This window comes from Nicotiana tabacum, chromosome 2 (assembly GCF_000715075.1).
Source record: "Nicotiana tabacum cultivar K326 chromosome 2, ASM71507v2, whole genome shotgun sequence".
NCBI lineage: Eukaryota > Viridiplantae > Streptophyta > Magnoliopsida > Solanales > Solanaceae > Nicotiana > Nicotiana tabacum.
The window spans coordinates 50,156,884-50,179,798 of record NC_134081.1 but is presented as its reverse complement, the minus strand read 5'-3'; positions in this window follow the sequence as shown (position 1 = coordinate 50,179,798).

The window sequence follows — 22,915 nt, the reverse complement described above, 5'->3', positions numbered from 1 at the left end:
ATAGGTTCTTCGCTGTAAGATTTCTTTTGGTAATAACATTGTTGTTCACAGGACGGGAACCTCGTCAGCATCACTTGTCTTTTGTTCTCATGTGGTAAAATAGATGAAAATTGAGAGTACGCCTATTATACTGTGCGCACGCGCCACCTGGTAAAGCGTCATTTTTGCGCTCTAAAATTGATAAAAATTATTTGTATCAAATATTTATACCAACTCAATAAGTGACATATGTATTCAAAAAATTAATTATCACTAAATTATAATTAATTAATATATATTTTATCTTAATTATGATAAATTAATATAATTTTTAGTATAAATTTTCGGTGTGAATAAGATTTTATCATATGGTATATGTGTTACATGCCGAATCTAGAGCTGCTTGTCGTTCCAACTCAGTTCCAATAATGCATTTCTCGGAGCGAAAAAGAGGAACTGCTTGATGTTGCATATTAAAGCTCGATTCGCATCATTATGTTCGATAAAAGGAATGAGGGAAGCTCCAATTAAAAAAAAATATTGAAAAGGAAAAATACTTCGAAGATGAACCTGTTCCCATGCAATAGTCAAGAATTCTTGACGGTATCGAGCTGGAACAACCTGTTCTTCCTTAATATACCGATTTAAGGCTAAAGAATTTCGTGCCGCTACCATATAGTATTCATCTCTACCTAGTGATAAATAAAGCATCCGCCCGGTTGACCTCTCAGAAATTTCATAAAAAGGGCTTTCTAGAGATCCCCAATGACCAATTCTAGCATGAATTGTTAATGATCCAATAAGTCCAACATTGATTCCTTCAGATGTGTCAATTGGGCAAATACGTCCATAGTGACTAGGATGGATATCTCGTATCCGAAAACTAGCAGTGCGCCATGTAAGTCCTCCAGGGCCCAAATAACTTAATTTTCGCCCATGAACTATTTGTGTCAATGGATTAGTTCGATCCAAAACTTGAGATAATATGTGTAAACCGAAAAAGAATTTATAAGTAGTTGTTAATGGAGTTGAGGTTACCAAATTCTGAGGTGTCGGTATCAATTTATGCCGAATTGCTCCACATATAGTCCCCCGAACCACATTTTCTAAACAAACCATAGACAATCTGAATTGATCTTGTCAAAGATCTGCTACAGAACGAATACGTTTATTTTTCAAATGATTCATATCGTCAAGTGCACTCATTCCAAATTTCAGCCAATCAAATAATCGGCGGCTGCCAATATATCTCGTGGTAACAAAAATATAGGGGCTTGAACCCTTCACCTCAATTGTGTAAAAGGTTGGGAACTCAGCCAGCTAGCCCTCTCTCACTAATCTGTATTCACTCAATCATCCAATTTTATTTGTATAAACATAAAATAAATAAATAACAACATTTGTAGATAAATGACCTATATTAATTTAATTTAATTTACGCCATCAAGTTAAATGACCTACAATAGTAGATAAATATCTATATTAATTTAATTTAATTTAATTATCTAAAAAATAAAGTAAGAGATTTAATTTATATGTAGGGACCGTATAAGGAAATTTACAATATCAGTGTAGCTTAAAATATAATAACAAATTAGTTACCAATTTTACTATGTTATCAGTCAGTACTTATTATAAAATACGTATAAGTAATCTAATTGTGTATATTTTTTTATAATGTCAATGCATAAATGTTAAACCCGTAAATAAATAACTTGAGGTGATAGGAAAAAGTGCATTATGTACACATTTTTATACCATTTATGTATATAAATTAAATAAAAAGATGTTTCTTATCACCTGTGATTTGACCAAAAGATTTTAGGGTTTTGAATGGAGACATTTGCATTTAAAATATCGGATTTCCTTTCATAATATCATGTGAATTGACCTGTTATTTAAGTGTATATTTCAAATTCGTTTTCTTCCGAATTTGAAATGCATGACATCAAAATATAGTCTGACGAAGTATCGTTGACATAGTATCTATTAAGTACTTAACAGATATTAAGCAATTTGCTTACTAAGACGTATGTTCAAATGTAAGTTTTGAAGTTCTCATATGAAGGTAAACTTAACTTCAAAATTTTTGAAGACCATGTATATATAAAGGTATAAAATATAAAAAGAAAATATTCTTCCCTCCATAAAATGTGTCAACACTTTTCGCATTTTGTAGTCAAGATTTTCAAATGTTTTTTTCGATATTTTTTATATGAGAAACATTACAATTTATTCTTTTGATAATAAACTGTAAAATATTACCATTAACCAGCAAAATATAACAACTCTAAAGAGCATTCAGAGGCCAGAGCCACATCACCCTCTAGACTTCCAAACGGAAACAAACAACTATCCCTCTAATTACATAGCTTATGTATTCAGTATTGACAATTCCTTGCCCTCTTTGAGCTTTTTACCCACTCTATTCTTTCTTTAATTTCATTTGTATCTGTACTATTGCAAAATTTGTATTTATACATGAACTCCTGAATATTTTCCAATTCCTAGCTTGCCATGTATAAACATTACAATTTATTTTTAGTACTTTTGATGTGATTTTTAAATATTTAACTTTTATTCCCAAAGTAAGTGAAAACTGATAAAAGAATTGAGGTTGAATAAGTGATTTTAAAAGGTACATCAATCAATATTTATTCAGCTGGAAAACTATTAATTTTTTCTTCAATTTCATTATTAATACTCCAAGAAGTGCATAATCATTAATTACTTATTCAAAATGAGATAAAGGGAATTTAATCAAATATCTCTAGTAATTAATGTATTAAATAATTATTCTAAAGGAATGTGCCAAAACCTTAAGGGTTTGTTTTGTTTAATTTGGATTTTAGAAGTTATAATCTCAAAAAATATCAGCATAAGTTTACACAATATTTGATTGGGATTAAGGAGATGTAAACTCCACATACAAATTAGCATTAGTTAATCCAACTTTTGGTTGTTCCTTTTTATTTTTATTTCCTCATAAGTAATACCCGAATAAGTTATGCGGGAATCTACGCATTAGTTTATGCCTGATAAAATATAAAATAAATATATATATTAATAATATATAAATTAAAACGCTAAAATGATCAAACTAACCCTTATAATAGTAAGAAGTTCTTTTTTTTCTTTTGAAAAGTTACTAACAAATATTTTAAGCTATACATTTTACACTAATATGTAATATATCAAATTAAACAATCAACAAGAAGGAATCTTCATATTGCTAAGCTCTGTATCATTAATACTTACATTACAATTCCTATATTACTAAGGGAAAAGGGCCAAATATACCCCTCTACTTTTATATATTGTCTACAGTTAACCTCTGTTATACTATCGGGCCAAATTTATTCCTACTGTTTTACTATCGGATTAAATTTACCCCTACAATCAGCAAACTTTTAAAAATACCCCTTGATCTGTTAAGTCATCCAAAATTTCTCAAATTCCTTTTATTTAAATCACTTGTTGTTTTTCTTGGTCCACTGTTTTAATTTTAAAAATTACTATTGATGTGAATGCTAAAATTACTAGACTATACAAATTATTCATAATTTTTTTATTACCAATGCATCCATTTCGTAATAAATAAAATTAATTTAAAATTTTATTTATTTTTCAATCATATACACATCGTAGAATTTAGTGAGGTCTATTTATTATGTATTATATGCAGTTGATCATTATGTGTGTACATGTATATTCAAATATATTTTGTCATTATCTGGTTAGTATATAGTTCGATCGATTAACTTAAGAGTGCAAAATATGTAAGCATTTAATTAAAGTAAAGATGAATTAGACAATGTAAAGTCTCCCACGAATTTCAACTTCAATCACTAATACTTGCAAAGTCTCCATACATTTGGTGCAACGAATTCATTAGAATTGGGATGTTGTAAATACTTTTAGAATTTAGAAAAGCTACCTAATTTAGAATTTTTAATTTACTATACTTTGTTTATTCGGCTGTATTATTTAATATTTTTTTCTCTTAATTTTTTTTCCTAATTCAGAAAGTAGGTAAATGCCAATTATTTCAAAAATAGTAGACCAAGAAGAACAACAAGTGATTTAAATAAAAGGAATTTGGAAGATTTTGGATTACTTAACAGATCAAGGGGTATTTTTAGAAGGTTGTTGATTGTAGGGGTAAAGTTGGCCCGATAGTATAACGGTAGGGGTAAATTTGGCCCGATAGTGTAACGGTGGTTAAATATAAACAATATATGAAAGTAGAGGGGTATATTTTGCCACCCCATAACTATAATTTTTGCATTACTAATTCATACATTACTTATTCCTTCTCTAAATCAATTGTCACGACCCGAAATTTCTACCGTCGGGACCGTGATGGCGCCTAACATTTCACTTGCTAGGCAAGCCAACGTTAGAGAATTATTTAAACCAAATCCTTATTTCTATTCAGTAAATAACAAGAATTAGCGAAGATAAAATATAATAAGTGCGGAATAATATAAATACTGTATTAATCACTACCACCCAGATCTGAAGTTATAATATACGAGCATTCTAGAATTCACTACAAGTAATAGTCTGAAAGAAATACAACTGTTTGAATGAAGGAAACAGTAGAACAGAAAAGATAGACAGGGACTTCAAGTTCTGTGAACGCCGACAGATCTACCTTGAATCCCCGGATAGCGGTCCAACACCAAAACTTTCGATCAACCTGAGCTGGTACCAAAATCTGCACAGAAAGTGCAGAGTGCAGTATCAGTACAACCGACCCCATGTACTGGTAAGTGTCGAGCCTAATATCGGCGAAGTAGTGACGAGGCTAAGGCAAGGCACCTACAAATCAACTTGTACAATTTAACAGTGTATATACAAATAACAGTAATGAAGAGCTTGACATGCAATATCGGGAGGGAAAAACATGCTGAGGGAAATACGAGATAAAGAACTACAGCAGAATGATAACTGGAACAACCAATATATAATGAATCAACAGGAACACGAATACAGTAAAGGAAAAATGCACGGCATCACCCTTCGTGCTTTTACTCTCAATCTCACCATAAAATTAATAGAAATGACACGACATCACCCTTCGTGCTTTTACACTCATAATATGGCACGGCATCACCCTTCGTGCTTTTACACTCACAATATGTCACGGCATCACCCTTCGTGCATTAACACTTCCCCTTAACATAATGCAATGCATAAATAACAATAGGGAGATAGAATAACAAGTACAAGCCTTATTTCAATATTTTGTTCCACAATATCAATCTCAACTTAGAAATAAATACTCAATTATTACCAGAGAATACGTAAACATGATAAGAACGATCAATTTAACAACACTAGTCTAAACACATAACAATTAGGCATAGGAAAGAGACAATATAAGAAAAATGGGAGAAAATAGGGAAAACAGGTAAATTTGGCCATGCATAAGTACTCGTCACCTCACATATACGCCGCTCACATGAATTTCACATAGCTAATAATCTGAGGTTCCTAATTCCCTCAAGTCAGGGTTAGACACAATACTTACCTTGCTCCGAAGGTCACTTAATTCTCAATCACAGCTTTTCCTCTAGAATTCACCTCCAAACCACTCGTATCTATTCAAAAATGACTCAATAATATCAAATATTGCTAAAGAAATCAATTATATTGCATAAATTAAATTTCTCAAATTTTCCTCCAAAAAGTCAAAAAATCGACCCCGGGCCCGCTTGGTCAAAATTCGAGGTTCGGACCAAAATTCATTTACCCATTCATCCACGAGCCCGAATATATAATTGGTTTTGCAATCCGAACTCAAATTGAGGTCTAAATCCCCAAATTTCCGAAATCCCTAGTTTCTACCCAAACCCCTAATTCTACCATGAAAACTCTAGATTTTAGGTTGATAATTCATAAAATGTAATGGGTAATTGAAAGAAAATGGTTTAGAATCACTTACCAACACTTTGGGGAAGAAAACACCTCTTGAAAATCGCCTCTAGTCCGTTTAGTTTTTGAGAAAATGAGTAAATGGTCAATTCCCCTTTTTGGATTTTTTAAAGTGCTGGGCGACAGTGTGCATCACGTTCGCGAAGAGTATCGGCTGCCAAGCCTTCGCGTTCGTGAGACTTTGCTCGCGTTCACGATAGTTACCCCTCATGGCCTTCGCGTTCGCGAGACCATGCTCGCGTTCGCGATGAAGGATCACTGACTCTCTCCCAGGTTTGCCTAACACTACGCATTCGCGAGGAGCTGGTCGCGTTCGCGAAGGGTAACGCCCCCATCGCTTCGCGTTCGTGACCAAGTCTTCGTGTTCGCGAAGAAGAAAATTCCAGCTGACCAGTTTACTCTTCGCGTTCGCGAGAGTACCTTTGCAAATGCGAAGAAGAACATGCCAGAACACCAGAATCTGCAGAAAACCAGATTTTCCAAAGTCCAAACATCTCGTGGCCTATCTGGAACTCACCCGAGCCCTCGGGGCTCCAAACCAAACATGCACACAAGTCTAAAAATATTATACGAAGTTGTTCACGCGATCAAATTGCCAAAATAACACCTAGAACTATGAATTTAGCACCAAATCAAATGAAATTCTCAAGAACACTTTAAAATTCCTATCTTCTCAACTGGACGTCCGAATTACGTCAAATCAACTCCGTTTCTCACCAAATTTCACAGAAAAGTCTTAAATATTATAATGAACCTGTACCGAGATTCGGAACCAAAATACGGACCCGGTACTAACAATGCCAAACATCAATCAATTCTTAAAAATAAATAATTTTCAGACTTTTAAGTTTCATCAAAAATTCATAACTCGAGCTAGGGACCTCCGAATTCGATTCCGGGCATACGCCCAGGTCCCATAATTCAATACGGACACACCGAGACCATCAAAACACGTATCCGGGACCGTTTACCAAAAATATTGACCGAAGTCAATTAAAATTAACTTTTAAGGTAAAATTCTTATTTTCATCAATTTTCAACATAAAAGTTTTTCGGAAACATGCACGGACTGTGCACGCAAATCGATGAGGGTAAACATGAGATTTTTAAGGCTTAAGAGCGCATAATCGAGTTCTAAAATATAAGATGATATTTTGAGTCATCACATTCTCCACCTCTAAAATAACCGTTCGTCCTCGAACGGACATAGAAAAGTACCTGGGCTGGTGAAAAGGTGGGGATATCTACTCCGCATATCAGACTCGGACTCCCAAGCGGCTGCCTCAACAGGCTGACCTCTCCACTGCACTCGAACTGAAGGGTAACTCTTTGATCTCAACTGGCAAACTTGCCGGGCTAGAATAGCCACCGGCTCCTCCTCGTAAGTCAAATCCTTGTTCAATGGGACAGAGCTGAAATCTTAACACATGTGACGGATCGCCGTGATACTTTCGAAGCATGGACACATGGAATACCGTATGAACAGCTGCTAAACTAGGTGGTAACGCAAGCCTGTAAGACACCTCTCCTACCTTCTCTAGAATCTCAAAAGGTCCGATATACCTAGGGCTCAATTTTTCCTTCTTTCCGAACCTCATCACACCCTTCATGGGTGATACCCGAAGCAACACTCTCTCTCTGACCATGAATATAACTTCACGAACTTTGCGGTCGGCATAACTCTTCTGCCTTGACTGAGCTGTGCGAAGTCGATCCTGAATAATCTTGACCTTATCCAAGGCATCCTGTACTAAGTCTGTTCCCAACAACTGAGCCTCTCCCGGCTCGAACCACCCAACTGGCGACCGGCACCGCCTACCATTTAATGCCTCATAGGGAGCCATCTGAATGCTCGACTGGTAGCTACTGTTGTAGGCGAACTCTGCAAGGGGCAAGAACTGATCCCACGATCCATCGAAGTCTATAACACATGCTCGGAGCATATCCTCCAAGATCTGAATAGTACGCTCGGACTGCTCGTCCGTCTAAGGATGAAATGTTGTGCTCAACTCAACCCGCGTACCCAACTCACATTGTACTGTACTCCAGAAATGTGAGGTGAACTGCGTACCTCGATCAGAAATGATTGACACGGGCACACCGTGAAGACGGACGATCTCACGGATGTAAATCTCTGCCAACCGCTCTAAGGAATAGGTAACTGCCACAAGAATGAAATGCGCTGACTTGGTCAGCCTGTCCACAATGACCTAAACTGCATCGAACTTCCTCTGAGTCCTTGGGAGTCCAACAACAAAATCTATAGTGATACGCTCCCACTTCCACTCAGGAATCTTTAACCTCTAAAGTAAACTACCAGATCTCTGATGCTCACACTTTACCTACTGGCAATTTAGGCACCGATCTACATATGCAACTATGTCTTTCTTCATCCTCCTCCACCAATAATGCTACCGCAAGTCCTGATACATCTTGGCGGCACCCGGATGAATAGAATATCGGGAACTGTGGGCCTCCTCAAGAACCAACTCACGAAGTCCATCCACATTAGGCACACAAATACGACCCTGCATCCTCAAAACTCCATCATCTCCAACAACAAACTACTTCGCACCACCGTGCCGTATTGTGTCTCTAAGGACAAGTAAATGAGGATCGTCATACTGTCGATCTCTGATGCGCTCGAACAAAGAAGACCGAGTAACTGTACAAGCTAGAACACGGCGGGCTCAGAAACATCCAACCTCACGAACTGGTTGGCCAAGGCCTGAACATCCAATGCAAGCGGTCTCTCACCAGCTGGAATATAAGTAAGGCTACCCATACTAGCTGACTTTCTACTCAAAATGTCGGCCACCACATTAGCCTTCCAGGGATGATACAATATTGTTATATCATAATCTTTCAATAGCTCTAACCACCTCCCATGCCTCAAATTGAGCTCCTTCTGCTTGAACAAATACTGCAAGCTTCGATGATCCGTGAATACCTCACAGGGCACGTCGTAAAGATAGTGCCTCCAAATCTTCAGCGCGTGAACAATGGCTACCAGCTTTAGATCATAAACATGATAATTCTTCTCGTGAACCTTCAGCTGCCATGAAGCATATGCAATAACCTTGCCACCCTGCATTAATACTGCACCAAGTCCAACTCGGGATGCATCACAATATACCGTATACGATCCTGAACCTGTGGGTAATACCAATACCGATGCTCTAGTCAAAGCTGCCTTGAGCTTCTGAAAGCTCGCCTCACACTCGTCTGACCACCTGAACGGGGCACCCTTCTGGGTCAACCTGGTCAACGAGGCGGCTATGGAGGAAAACCCCTCCACGAATCGACGGTAGTAGCCTGCCAAACCCAAGAAACTATGGATCTCTGTAGCTGATGTGGGTCTAGGCCAGTTCTGAACTGCCTCAATCTTCTTAGGATCCACCTGAATACCCTCTGCTGATACAACGTGACCCAAGAAAGCAACTGAACTCAACCAAAACTCGCATTTTGAGAACTTAGCATATAACTGGTTGTCTCTCAGAGTCTGAAGAACGATCCGAAGGTGCTGTTCATGCTCCTCTCGGTTGTGGGAGTAGATCAAGATATCATCAATAAACATAATCACAAAGGAAACCAAGTAGGGCTTGAACACCAGATTCATCAAATCCATGAATGCTGCTGGGGAATTTGTTAGCCCAAATAACATCACTAGAAACTCATAATGCCCATACCAAGTCCGAAAAGCTATCTTAGGGACATCACATGCCCTAATCCTCAACTGATAGTAGCCGGATCTCAGATCAATCTTCGAAAACACCTGGGCACCCTGAAGTTGATCAAATAAATTATCAATCCTCGACAATGGATACTTGTTCTTGATGGTGACTTTGTTCAACTGCCGATAATCTATACACATCCTCATCGATCCATCTTTCTTCTTCACAAACAACACACGTGCACCCCAGGGCGAGACACTAGGTCTAATGAAGCCTTTATTAAGCAAATCTTGTAACTGTTCCTTCAATTCATTCAACTCTGGTGGAATCATGCGGTATGGCGAAATGGAAATGGGCTGAGAGCCCGGAGCCAAATCAATGCAGAAATCAATGTCCTTATCGGGTAGCATCCCCGGCAGGTCTGCAGGAAACACCTCTGGAAACTCACGAACAACTGGCACTGAATCCATAGAAGGAACCTCCGCACTAGAATCGCGGACATAAGCCAAATAAGCTAGACATCCCTTCTCGACCATATGCCGAGCCTTCACATAAGAGATAACCCTGCTGGTGGAATGGCCAAGAGTTTGTCTTTACTCTAATTGAGGCAACCCCTGCAAGGCTAAGATCACCGTCTTGGCGTGACAATCTAATATAGCATGATAAGGTGACAACCAATCCATACCCAGTATGACATCAAAATCAACCATATGGAGAAGTAGAAGGTCTACACGAGTCTCAAGACTCCCAATGGTGACCACACACAAACGATAAACACGATCTACAATAATAGCATCTCCCACTGGTGTGGACACATATACATGAGCACTCAAAAAATCACAGGGCGCAACCAAATATGAAGCAAAATAGGATGACACATAGGCATAAGTATACCCCGGATCAAATAGAACTGAAGTATCTCTACTGCAAACTGAAACAGTACCTGTGATAATAGCGTCAGATGACTTAGCCTTAGGCTTGGTCGGGAAAGCATAACATTGGGGCTGGGCCCCACCACTCTGAACTACGTCTCTGGGATGGCCTCTAGCTGGCTGGTCTCCACCTCTAACAGTCTGGCCTCTACCTCTGGCTGCCTGACCCCTGCCTCTGGCTGGCTGAGCACGTGGTGCAGCAACTGATGCCGGAACCATGGCACGAGAACTCTAATACTGTGAGATGCCGGTTGCCCAGGGGCAAAATCTAGCAATGTGCCTCGGATCACCACAAGTATAACATGACCTCGGCTGCTATGACTGCTGACCCTGAAACTGACCCTGTCGACCTGAGTAACCACCCTGATAACTCTGGAGTGGAGGTGCACTAATAAGAGCTGGTGGTGCACTGTAGGCTAGCTGGTCGAAATAATGCATATGAGTACCACGACCACCTGAGGCACCGTGGGATGCCTGTAGTGCTGAATGAAACGGCCTGGGAGGATGGCCTCTACCAAAAGTACCCCTACCTCTAGATGAGGCACCGCTGAACTCACCGGAATGATGAGGTCTCTTGTCAGACCCCTGATCTCCCTGAGCAAGAACCATCTCAACTCGTCTGGCGACATTAGCAGCCGCTTGAAAAGAAATCTCACTCCCAGTCTCCTTAACCATTTGCAATCTGATAGGCTGAGCAAGTTCATCAATAAACCTCCTCACCCTCTCTCTCTCGGTGGGAAGCAGAAGAATAGCATGACGGGCCAAATCCACAAAACGGGTCTCATACTGAGTAACAGTCATACTGCCATGCTGGAGACGCTTAAACCGACGGCGACACTCTTCTCTCAATGTGATAGGCATAAACTTCTCTAGGAAGAGCTGAGAGAACTAGTCCCAAGTAAGAGCAGGCGACCTAGCTGGTCTAGTCAGCAAATAATCTCTCCACCATTTCTTGGCGGAACCAGTCATCTGAAATGCAGCAAAATCGACCCCATTGGTCTCCACTATACCCATGTTCCGTAGAACCTCGTGACAGCTATCGAGATACTCCTGGGGATCCTCTGAAGGAGCACCACTGAAGTGAACTAGGAAGAGCTTGGTAAACCTGTCCAATCTCCATAAAGCCTCAGAAGACATAGCTGGCCCACCTCTAGCCTGCGCCACAACAACCGGCTGAACTACTCCGACTGGCTGAGCTGCTGGAGCCTGATACCGGGGAGCTATCTGCTCCGGAGCGGGAGTAGTAGGAGTTTGAGCTCCTCCTCCAGCCTGAGAGACGGCTGGTGCCATGGGAAATGGGCCAGTCTTGGCCACTCTCTCCATAAGGCCCACCAAACGGACCAAAGCGTCCTAAAGTACTGGGGTGGCAATGAACCCCTCCGGAACCTGAGCTGGTCCGGCAGGAACCTCCTCGTCAAGATCTATCTAAGGCTCCACTGCTAGGGCTGTTGCTCGGGTTCTGGGCTGAGCTCTGCCCCTACCTCGACCTCTGGAACTATCTCGGCCTCGACCTCTGCCCCGTGTAGGCGCTGCCACTGGAGTCTCTGGCTACTGCTCAACTGAGGAAATAGTACGTGTTCTCGCCATCTACAAGAGAATAAGAGTAGAAGAGTTCAATCAGTATTGAGAACCAAAATCGTACGATAGAGAACAATAGAAGTGAAATTTGTACCTAAGCTTCATAGTCTCTGGAAGATAAGCACAGGCGTCTCCGTACCGATCCTCCAGACTCTACTAAGCTTGCTCGTGAATCGCGAGACCTAGGCAACCTAGTGCTCTGATACCAACTTGTGACGATTCGGAATTCTCACCGTCGGGACCGTAATGGCGCCTAACATTTCACTTGCTAGGCAAGCCAACGCTAGAGAATCATTTAAACCAAATCCTTATTTCTATTTAGTAAATAACAAGAATTAGCGAATATGAAATATAATAAGTACGGAATAATATAAATACTGTATTAATTACTATCACCCGGATCTAGAGTCACAATACACGAGCATTCTAGAATTCACTACAAGTAATAGTCTCAAAGAAATACAACTGCTTGAATGAAGGAAATAATAGAATAGAAAAGATAGACGGGGACTTCAAGGTCTGTGAACGCCGACAGATCTACCTTGAGTCCCCAGATAGCGGTCCAACACCAAAAATTTCGATCAACCTGAGCCGGTACCAAAATCTACACAGAAAGTGCAGAGTGCAGTATCAGTACAACCGACCCCATGTACTGGTAAGTGTCGAGCCTAACCTAGACGAAGTAGTGACGAGGCTAAGGCAAGGCACCTAAAAATCAACTTGTATAATTTAACAGTATATATACAAATAACAGTAATGAAGAGCTTGACATGCAATATCGGGATGGGGAAACATGCTGGGGGAAATACGAGATAAAGAACTACAGCAGAATGATAACTGGAATAACCAATATATAATGAATTAACAGGAACACGAATACAGTAAAGGAAAAATACATGGCATCACCCTTCGTGCTTTTACTCTCAATCTCACCATAAAATCAATAAAAACGGCACGGCATCACCCTTCGTGCATTAACTCTCATATCATGGCACGGCATCATCCTTCGTGCATTAACACTCACAATATGGCACTACATCACCCTTCGTGCTTTTACACTTACAATATGGCACGACATCACCCTTCGTTCTTTTACACTCACAATATGGCACGGCATCACCCTTCGTGCTTTTACACTCACAATATAGCACGGCATCACCTTTCGTGCTTTTACACTCACAATATGGCACGACATCACCCTTCATGTATTAACACTCCCCCTTACCATAATGCAATGCATAAATAACAATAGGGAGATAGAATAACAAGTACAAGCCTTATTTCAACATTTGGTTCCACAATATCAATCTCAACTTTGAAATAAATACTCAATTATCACCAGAGAATCCGTAAACATGATAAGAACGATCAATTTAACAACACTAGTCTAAACATATAACAATTAGGCATAGGAAAGAGACAATATAATAAAAATGGGAGAAAACAGGTAAATTTGGCGGCGCATAAGTACTCGTCACCTCACATATACGTCGCTCACATGAATTTCACATAGCAGTTAATCTGAGGTTCCTAATTCCCTCAAGTCAGGGTTAGACACAACACTTACCTTGCTCCAAAGGTCACTTAATTTTCAATCACAACTTTTCCTCTAGAATTCATCTCCAAACCATTCGTATCTATTCAAAAATGGCTCAATAATATCAAATATTGCTAAAGGACTCAATAGAAACGACATAAATTAAATTTTCCAAATTTTCCTCCAAAAAGTCGAAAAATCGACCCCGGGCCCGCTTGGTCAAAACCCGAGATTCGGACCAAAGTTCATTTACCCATTCACCCACGAGCTCGAATATATAATTGGTTTTGGAATCTGACCTCAAATTGAGGTCTAAATCCCCAAATTTCAGAAATTCCTAGTTTCTACACAAACCCCTAATTCTACCATGAAAACTCTAGATTTTAGGTTGATAATTCATAAAATGTAATGGGTAATTGAAAGAAAATGGTTTAGAATCACTTACCAATACTTTGGGGGAAGAAAATACCTCTTGAAAAGCGCCTCTAGCCCATTTGATTTTTGAGAAAATGAGTAAATGGCCAATTCCCGTTTTTGGATTCTCTTAAGTGCTGGGTGACAGTGTGCATCGCGTTCGCGAGGCCACTGTCGCGTTCGCAAAGAGTATCGGCTGCCAAGCCTTCGCGTTTGCGAGACCTTTCTCGCGTTCGCGATGGTTACCCCCCCTGGACTTCGCGTTCGCGAGACCATGCTCGTGTTCGCGATGAAGGATCACTGACTCTCCCCCAGGTATGCCTAACACTACGCGTTCGCGAGGAGCTGGTCACGTTCGCGAAGGGTAACACCCCCATCGCTTCGCGTTCGCGACCAAGACTTCCCGTTCGCGAAGAAGAAAATTCCAGCTGACCAGTTTACTCTTCGCGTTCGCGAGAGTACCTTCACGAACACGAAGAAGGACATACCAGAACACCAGAATCTGCAGAAAACCAGATTTTTCAAAGTCCAAACATCCCGTGGCCTATCCGGAACTCACCCGAGCCTTCGGGGCTCCAAACCAACCATGCACATAAGTCTAAAAATATCATACGAAGTTGCTTGCGCGATCAAATCGCCAAAATAATACCTAGAACTATGAATTTAGCACCAAATCAAATAAAATTCTCAAGAACACTTTAAAATTCCTATCTTCTCAACTGGACGTCCGAATCACGTCAAATCAACTCCGTTTCTCACCAAATTTCACCGACAAGTCTTAAATATTATAATGAACCTGTACCGAGCTCCGGAACTAAAATACGGACCCGGTACTAACAATGCCAAACATCAATCAATTCTTAAAAATAAATAATTTTTAGACTTTTAATTTTCATCAAAAATTCATAACTCGAGCTAGGGACCTCCGAATTTGATTCCGGGCATACGCCCATGTCCCATAATTCGATACGGATCCACCGGGACCGTCGAAATATGAATCTGTGCCCGTTTACCAAAAATATTAACCGAAGTCAACTAAAATCAACTTTTAAGGCAAAATTCTTATTTTCATCAATTTTCAACATAAAAGTTTTCCGAAAACACGCCCGGACTGCGTACGCAAATCGAAGAGGGTAAAAATGAGATTTTAAGGCTTAAGAGCGCAGAATCGAGTTCTAAAACATAAGATGACCTTTTGAGTCATCACATCAACCGATCTAAATGACATATAAAAAGGACCCCAATAAGTGTCATCTAACTTATAGAAGTTTTGATAATTAACATAACCAAAAAAAAAAAGTTAAAGAAAAGTAAGTATAAGTTTGATAAGTTTTTATAGCTAGAAGTAGGGGTGTATAAATAAAACCGACAAACCGCACCAATCTGATAATCCGAGTCAAACCGAAAAAAAATATCCGACTATGGTTTGGTTTGATTTGGTATTGGAAAAAAAAACCGACGATATTTGGTTTGGTTTGGTTTTAACTAAAAAAAGTCAAACCGAAACCAAACCAACCCGAAATTATATGTATAGAAACTTTAAATATATTTAATACATAAAAGTATTTATTGTAGGGTAGTTTATAAATATTTCTTAAGCTTTTTCATAGTTTTATCTTTTAACGTATTATTTCAAACTTGGACTTATAATTTTTGGATGCTTCAATAAGTTTTATAGTCCATAAATGTTAGTAACTCAAATAAATCCTAAACCAAAATCAAATCAATACTAATGCTATAAAAGATATCCAATTCAATTGTATCATGAATGAAAATAGTGTTGGATATCTATTTTTTAGTTTTTTCATGGTTTAGATAAAATGCATAACTTATTTTTTAGTCATGTAAATAATAATACTTATTAGTCGTACTTATTTTAGCAACTTATTAGTAATTTTAAATTATGTTTGTTTTCATTATGGCTTATTAATAATATTTATTTTATGCGATTTTATTATCTTTATTGTTGAATATTTTAGTACAATGCCATGACTCATCTCATATTTATGTTATTTTATTGAAAAACACCTTATATAGTTCTGTCTTACTAGGATTAAAGAAATATTTGGAGCACAAATTTTACGTTTTGTGCTATGAAGACTTTATGAAAAAAAACTGAAAAAACCCGAAAACCCGAGATTAAAAAATCCGACTTTTATTGGTTTGGTTTGGTATTTAGATTTAATAACCCGATACCATTGATTTGGTTTGGTAATTAGAAAATCCGAACCAACCCGACTCATGTACACCCCTAAGAACATTGGGACCCCTCGGTTAAAAATGCCACATAATTAACCTCAGCGCCCCCAATCTTCGTTCTTCCACCGGCAGCTCCACCACCCAAAAGCCTCAATTTTTCACCACAAAAAAGAGCTTCAAAACCAGAATTTAATCAATAATTTTCAGCCCCAACAGTATAACCAAATGAGTGGTATTGAAATATCTAACACGAACCCATAAAATTTCAATCTAAATACGCCTCTAGGCCAATTACTATACATATCACAACTCGTATGAAAAAGATTTATCTCGGTTTCAAATGCAACAGAAATATGTTTCGATGACATAACATTTCTGATGTATGATTGTCTTATTAAATAAGGAAAAAAATTAATTTTCTCACTTTTGAACGGAAGTTATTTTCTTTACAGATTTCTTCAACAAAATTTAATATTATTATCCATCTTTAATAATCAAAATTTTTATTAAGCACTATCTAATTTGCAATGTATTTTTAAGTTTTAATAAAATATTATATTACTCTCTAATCAAACACCAAAGTATATCTTAAGAAATGTTCGCGTAACACAAAAACATCCAGACGAATGACAAAGTTATATTTTATGATAGTTCTAAACACAAGTGCCAGCAGAAAGCATCTGCCAACTGCCAACTGCCAACAACCAGGCAGCCCCCTTGACATTTTGTTAGACTACAACTACAAAATAAAGATTCAAATCTCTAAAATAATAGTATTACTAGTACTTTACGTTAATTTAAGTTTTGTATAACATCGCCAAGGTTTATGTTGGAATGAATAAAATCTATATATCCACCTTTAAAATCATGGTAGGAAGCTGACTTTTCCTTACGAGTTTAAATTAGTGAGGTCCTCAATATGAATAGTGAACAACAAGTGAGAAATCAAAATAAAAGTTTGTATAAGAAAATATATTCTATTTCGAAAAATTGGTCAATTTTTTTAGACAACAGAAAAACTTACTTCTCTCCCAATCTTCTCTACTACCTTTTATTTATTTGCTGATTAACAACTGTCGCCGCATAATTATTATCCCTCCCAATCCCACCTAAAAATTCTTGCATCTTCATCATTTAACACACATAGACATACACTACACTGTCTTTTATTTCTTATTTAAATTTTTTTAATAAGAAGACAAAATGCAAAATCCAATCATTAAGCTGGTGCTAACCATTGGTTCCATCTAAATTCGACCTTATTATACTTTCTCACCTTCATTTAATCTTAGTGATGAAATTTTCATGGATTAATCTAATGTTTATACAAGATAGGGTCTTAAAGAAGGGAAGAACCAAGAGGAGCTTTTGAAAGTTAGAGAAAAGATTATTTTCTTACAAACAAACGGATCATTAAATCAAATTTGCTTGAACAAGACACACTAATCAAAAGAAAAATGAACCGATCATTTATTGCAAATTCTACACATGTATTCTTGACATTCTATAACTTGAACAAAACTATTCAAGAATTTTCGATCTCGAAAAATCATCGTACGTTTAGCCGAATAATAAATTTGGACAAAATAAATATCAAAATAAGTCAATCAACGGAGAAAAAATCAAGTAACTACTAAGTGTCAAAGTTATAATTATTACTTTCCCAATTCAACTGGAGGATACTCCAAGGAAACAACAATTGAATAACTTATAATGATCAGTATTTAATAACAATAGTTTGAGGTTAAAATCACTAAAGGGTGTAGTAATATGGTTGAGATCGCTCCACCTTTAACAAGAATTTCATATTCAAGTCATTAATGAAGAATTTATTGGTAACAGAACACTTTACCAATAGGCTTATTCGACACGAATCTAAACAAATTGAACCAGTAAATGTTGAATATTAAATAACTAGGACAACAAATTAATCTAATGGTAAAATCTACATAGAAAGGTAAGAATGGGGTTGGAAGGTACATAGCATAGGATTCTAAAATTAAGCGAGGAGTGTGCCTTGAAAAGTATATGGCAGTGCACGTTGGGCCAGAGACAACAATGTGTGGATCGCAATAAAGCCCCCACTGCAAAAATTATTTAACTCATGCATATTTTTGGACAACCCCAATTCCCAACCGTCCTCTGTTTTATTCCTAATTTTCCTTACCTCTATCCATTACTTTGTTTGTCTTTATCTAGGTGTTTTCTTGTTGCCGAGTTAGTAATATTCCTCTAATTATAGCCTTGTTCTTTATAGTAGTCGTATTGGTTTTTAGAATAATGTTAAATTAAGTGTAGTCGAAAATGAATTCCATAAAAATATATTACATAAAAGATATTTTTATAATTTTTATAGCTCACTCTCAATCTTTTTGGTTAAGTACGAAAATAGGTTGTCACGACCCAAAACCCTAACCTGTCGTGATGGCGCCTATCGATGGTACTAGGCAAGCTGATTTTTTAAAATACTTCAAATATTTCACAAAATAAACCAAAAGCTTGATATGACAGAGTTTTCATAAAAACATGAGTTAAACTCAAAATACAACGCGAAAAAAATAGCTCCAAACATCGGAGTGTCACCAAGTCAAGAGCATCTAAACAACCAGTGTAAGAAACAGTGTCTACAAGAGTCTGTGTCTAAATGCCAATACAGAAAAGAAAGATAACAAGAAAGGGAAAACAAGGACTGCGAACGCCGACAACTACCTCGTGAATCTCCGATATTCAACCACGCACGAGATCAACGTCCTTCATAACCAGAAACACCTGGATCTGCACACGAAGTGCAGGGTGTAGCGCAAGTACAACCAACTCAGTAGGTAACAATAATAAATAAGAAACTGAAAGATAGTGACGGGCTATACAATTTTAGTTTGTTTTCAGTAATCTCAGCAATAAAGTAGACATGCTTTCAAATCCGGCAATTTAAGTCAAATCAGTTTATACATTACCAAGTTCAAGTAAAATCGGATACAATATCTTTCAGGAGTTTCAAAACAGTGACATATAGAAGCTAAGTGCAACAACAAATGAAAGCAAGTACAACCTCTCAGGGCAACAATCACTCAACCTTTCTCAATAGCTCAATTACTCGGCTCTCAGCTCTCAACACTCCCACTCAATAGGTACCTGCGCTCACTGGGGGTGTACAGACTTCGGAGAGGCTCGTGTACGGACAACTCACGTGCTGCACGGATAACTCACGTGCTATCGTATCATATCAAGATCCGCACGGATAACTCACGTGCTACAGTATCATATCAGAATCCGCACGGACAACTCACGTGCTAAGTATAAACATCATGATTCGCACGGACAACTCAAGTGCTACGGTATCAATACCTCACAAACAGGCCCTCGGCCTCACTCATTCATCAACCTCTCTAGTCTCACGGCCCTCAGTAATAAAGGGGAATTAACCCAAAATAGAATGATATAATGTATCAATAGGGAATAACAAAGACTGAGGTATAGTATGCAAGTAATACCACAACTGAGTACAAGTAACAATAAGCATGAAGATTCAACAGGTATCACGACCACTGTGGGTCTCTACAGCACCAACGCATAATCTAAGCATGATTTCTAACATGATTTACTGTGACATTTCTATAACACAAGAAGGCACATAGCTAACAACAAGCTTATTCCACTTTTCAGTTTCATGAAATGGACCAAGTCCCAATTCCTACGGTACACGCCCACACGCCCGTCACCCAACATGTGCGTCACCACCAAACAATCATATAACAAAAAAATCCAGGGTTTCATACCCTCAAGACCAGATTTAAAACTGTTACTTACCTCAATCCGAGTAAAATTCTATTCTAAAATGCCCTTGCCTCGCGAATCGGCCTCCAAACGTCCCGAATCTAGCCACAAGCAATACAATACAATCAATACGGGCTAAAGAAATCAATTCCATAAGAAAATACGAATTATAAGCCAAAAATCCAAAATTGACTCAAACTCGCCCCCCAGGCCCACGTCTCGAAATCCGACAAAAGTCATAAAATCCGAAAGCTCGTTCACTCACGAGTCTAATTATACCAAATTTATCAAAATCCGATATCAAATGGCCATTCAATTCCCAAAACTTTACTCTCCAAATCCCTAGCCTCGACCCCCCAAATTTCACCTAAACAACACACCAACTAGGTGGGAAATCAGTGGGAAAACATAATCATTGAAGAAAACATAATCATTGAAGAAAAATAGACACAAGGATCTTACCTAAAAAAATTTCCTTGAAAAGCCCTCTCAAAATCTCTAAAATCCGAGCTCAAAATCTTGAAATGAGACTAAAAATCGCGAACCCTTATTTTTAAACATTCTGCCCAGGCTTTTCGCACCTGCGGCCACTTAGCCGCTTCTGCGGTCCCTCATCCGCTTCTGCGGAAACTCACTTACGGCGACCAACTGCTTCTGCGGTCCAAATCCCGCTTCTGCGGGTGCGCTTCTGTGCAGGCCTTCCGCTTCTGCGGACCAGTGGCTCCCAGCCATTTCCGCTTATGCGATCCTTTACGCGCATCTGCAGACACGCAGGTGCGGAAAGGACCTCGAACCTGTGATTTCTGCCTTCTCCACCTAGCCCGCTTCTGCGGCTCTCTTCCCACTTCTGCGGGCTCGCACCTGCTGTGCCCACTCCGCATGTGCGGTTACACCAGTAGCAGCAATACTTCAGCTGCTTCACCAACTCAAAATCAAGTCCGTTAACCACCCAAAATCAATCCGAGGCCCTCGGGACCTCAACCCAACATACCAACAAGTCCTAAATCACGATACGAACTTAGTCGAATCCTCAATTCAGCACAAACAACATCAAAAACACAAATTACACACGGACTCAAGCCTAATGAACTTTGAAATTTCTAAATTCTACAAACGACGCCGAAACCTATCAAACCACGTCCGATTGACCTCAAATTTTGCACACAAGTCATATTCAACATTACGGACCTACTCCAGCGGAATCGGAATCCGACCCCAATATCAAAAAGTCCACTTCCGGTCAAAATCTCCAAAAAATCGACTTTCGCCATTTCAAGCCTAAATCAGCTGCAAACCTCAAATTTACAGTCTGGACACGCTCCTAAGTCCAAAATCACCCAACAGAGCTAACAGAACCGACGAAACTCCATTCTGGAGTCGTCTTTACACAGTTCCGACTACGGTCAAAATTCTAAGACTTAAGCTTCGGTTTTAGGGACTATATGTCCCAAAACACTCCGAAACCAAAACAAAACCTCCCGGCAAGTCACATAAGCAGAAAAAGATACAGGGAAAGCAGTTAATAGGGGATCAAGGCTCTAACTCTCAAAACGACCGGCCGGATCGTTACGTATGTACTAGTAACTAATTAAGTTACTCGCACTTTGCGCGATATATTGGTAAATTTAGAAATGATCTTATAAATTTAGTCAGGATCGAAGAGATAACTTATAAATATATTGTACGTAAAGGAAAGAAAAAGGCTCTTAAGGCTACTTTTTTTGCATAAGTCTGTGAGGCACTAAGTAACTCAAACAATGAGTCGTCATAGTGTAAGAATCAACTTTTACATGATCAAACATTCCAGACTTCATCTCCGAAATCTAAGGAAAAGATATTTTACAAAGTGTCACGAATGCAAAGAATAGTTATTGTAGCTTGTACATGACAAAATAAGTAACTTAGACTACACCAACATAAATGCCTCTTTGATTGAGCTGGAATGAGTTCATCTCCAAGAATGTAATCACATTTACATAAATTGCCTATTCAAGAAAAATTTTCACGCAATAAAATAGAAGGTTTACCAGTTCATTATTCAAAGAATTAACAAAATTTAGTGTGGATTTAAACATACCTTAAACATACTCTTCATATGTCCCAGTAAACAAATATGATGGTCATTGTCTACTCGTAAATACACCACCTACGGATGATTGGTGTATATTCTCTACTCTTTGTGCTTTCAAGAGTATTCAAATACGTATGAAGTTTTATAAATAAAACTACTTACCTTAATTGAAAAGTGGTCATAGATTCAGTTTAACAACTAATTGAAAAAAAATAACAGACACAAAAAGTGGTCATCATATATATGAAGCAATAACAGGAATTGCACAATACCAAGTAAATACTTTATCAACAGTTAATTATTTTAGTGTTCCATTTTGATCTACACATCATATTTAATAAACTCTAATGAGACTTTTTATGGCTATCTGTCTCAGTTGTGTGATTATCAAAATTCTACAAATAATTCACAAAGACATACTACATAAAAATGAATTAATAAAAAGATACAACCTCCATCTATAGTAGGAGAGGATTCTAGTGTTCAGTGCCACGATCCAAAATCTACTAGTCGTGATGGCACCTAACCCAACTCGTTAGGTAAGCCAATTAACAGTTAACATAATTTTAATAAATTAAAGGTGACCAACAAATGATATATCTGGATTCCATACAATATCCCAAGTACTGGTAGTACAAGTCATGAGCTACTAAGACTGGATTATTACAAAAATTGATATGAAATGAATACAATTTCTGTTTGAAATGTACATAAACAGAATTCAACTCTAAAACTACCCAGGGACAAGTGGTAGCCACATTCGGAAGGCATGAACATCTTCAGTCAGCCCCCGTCATCACCTGCAACTCTGCTCCAA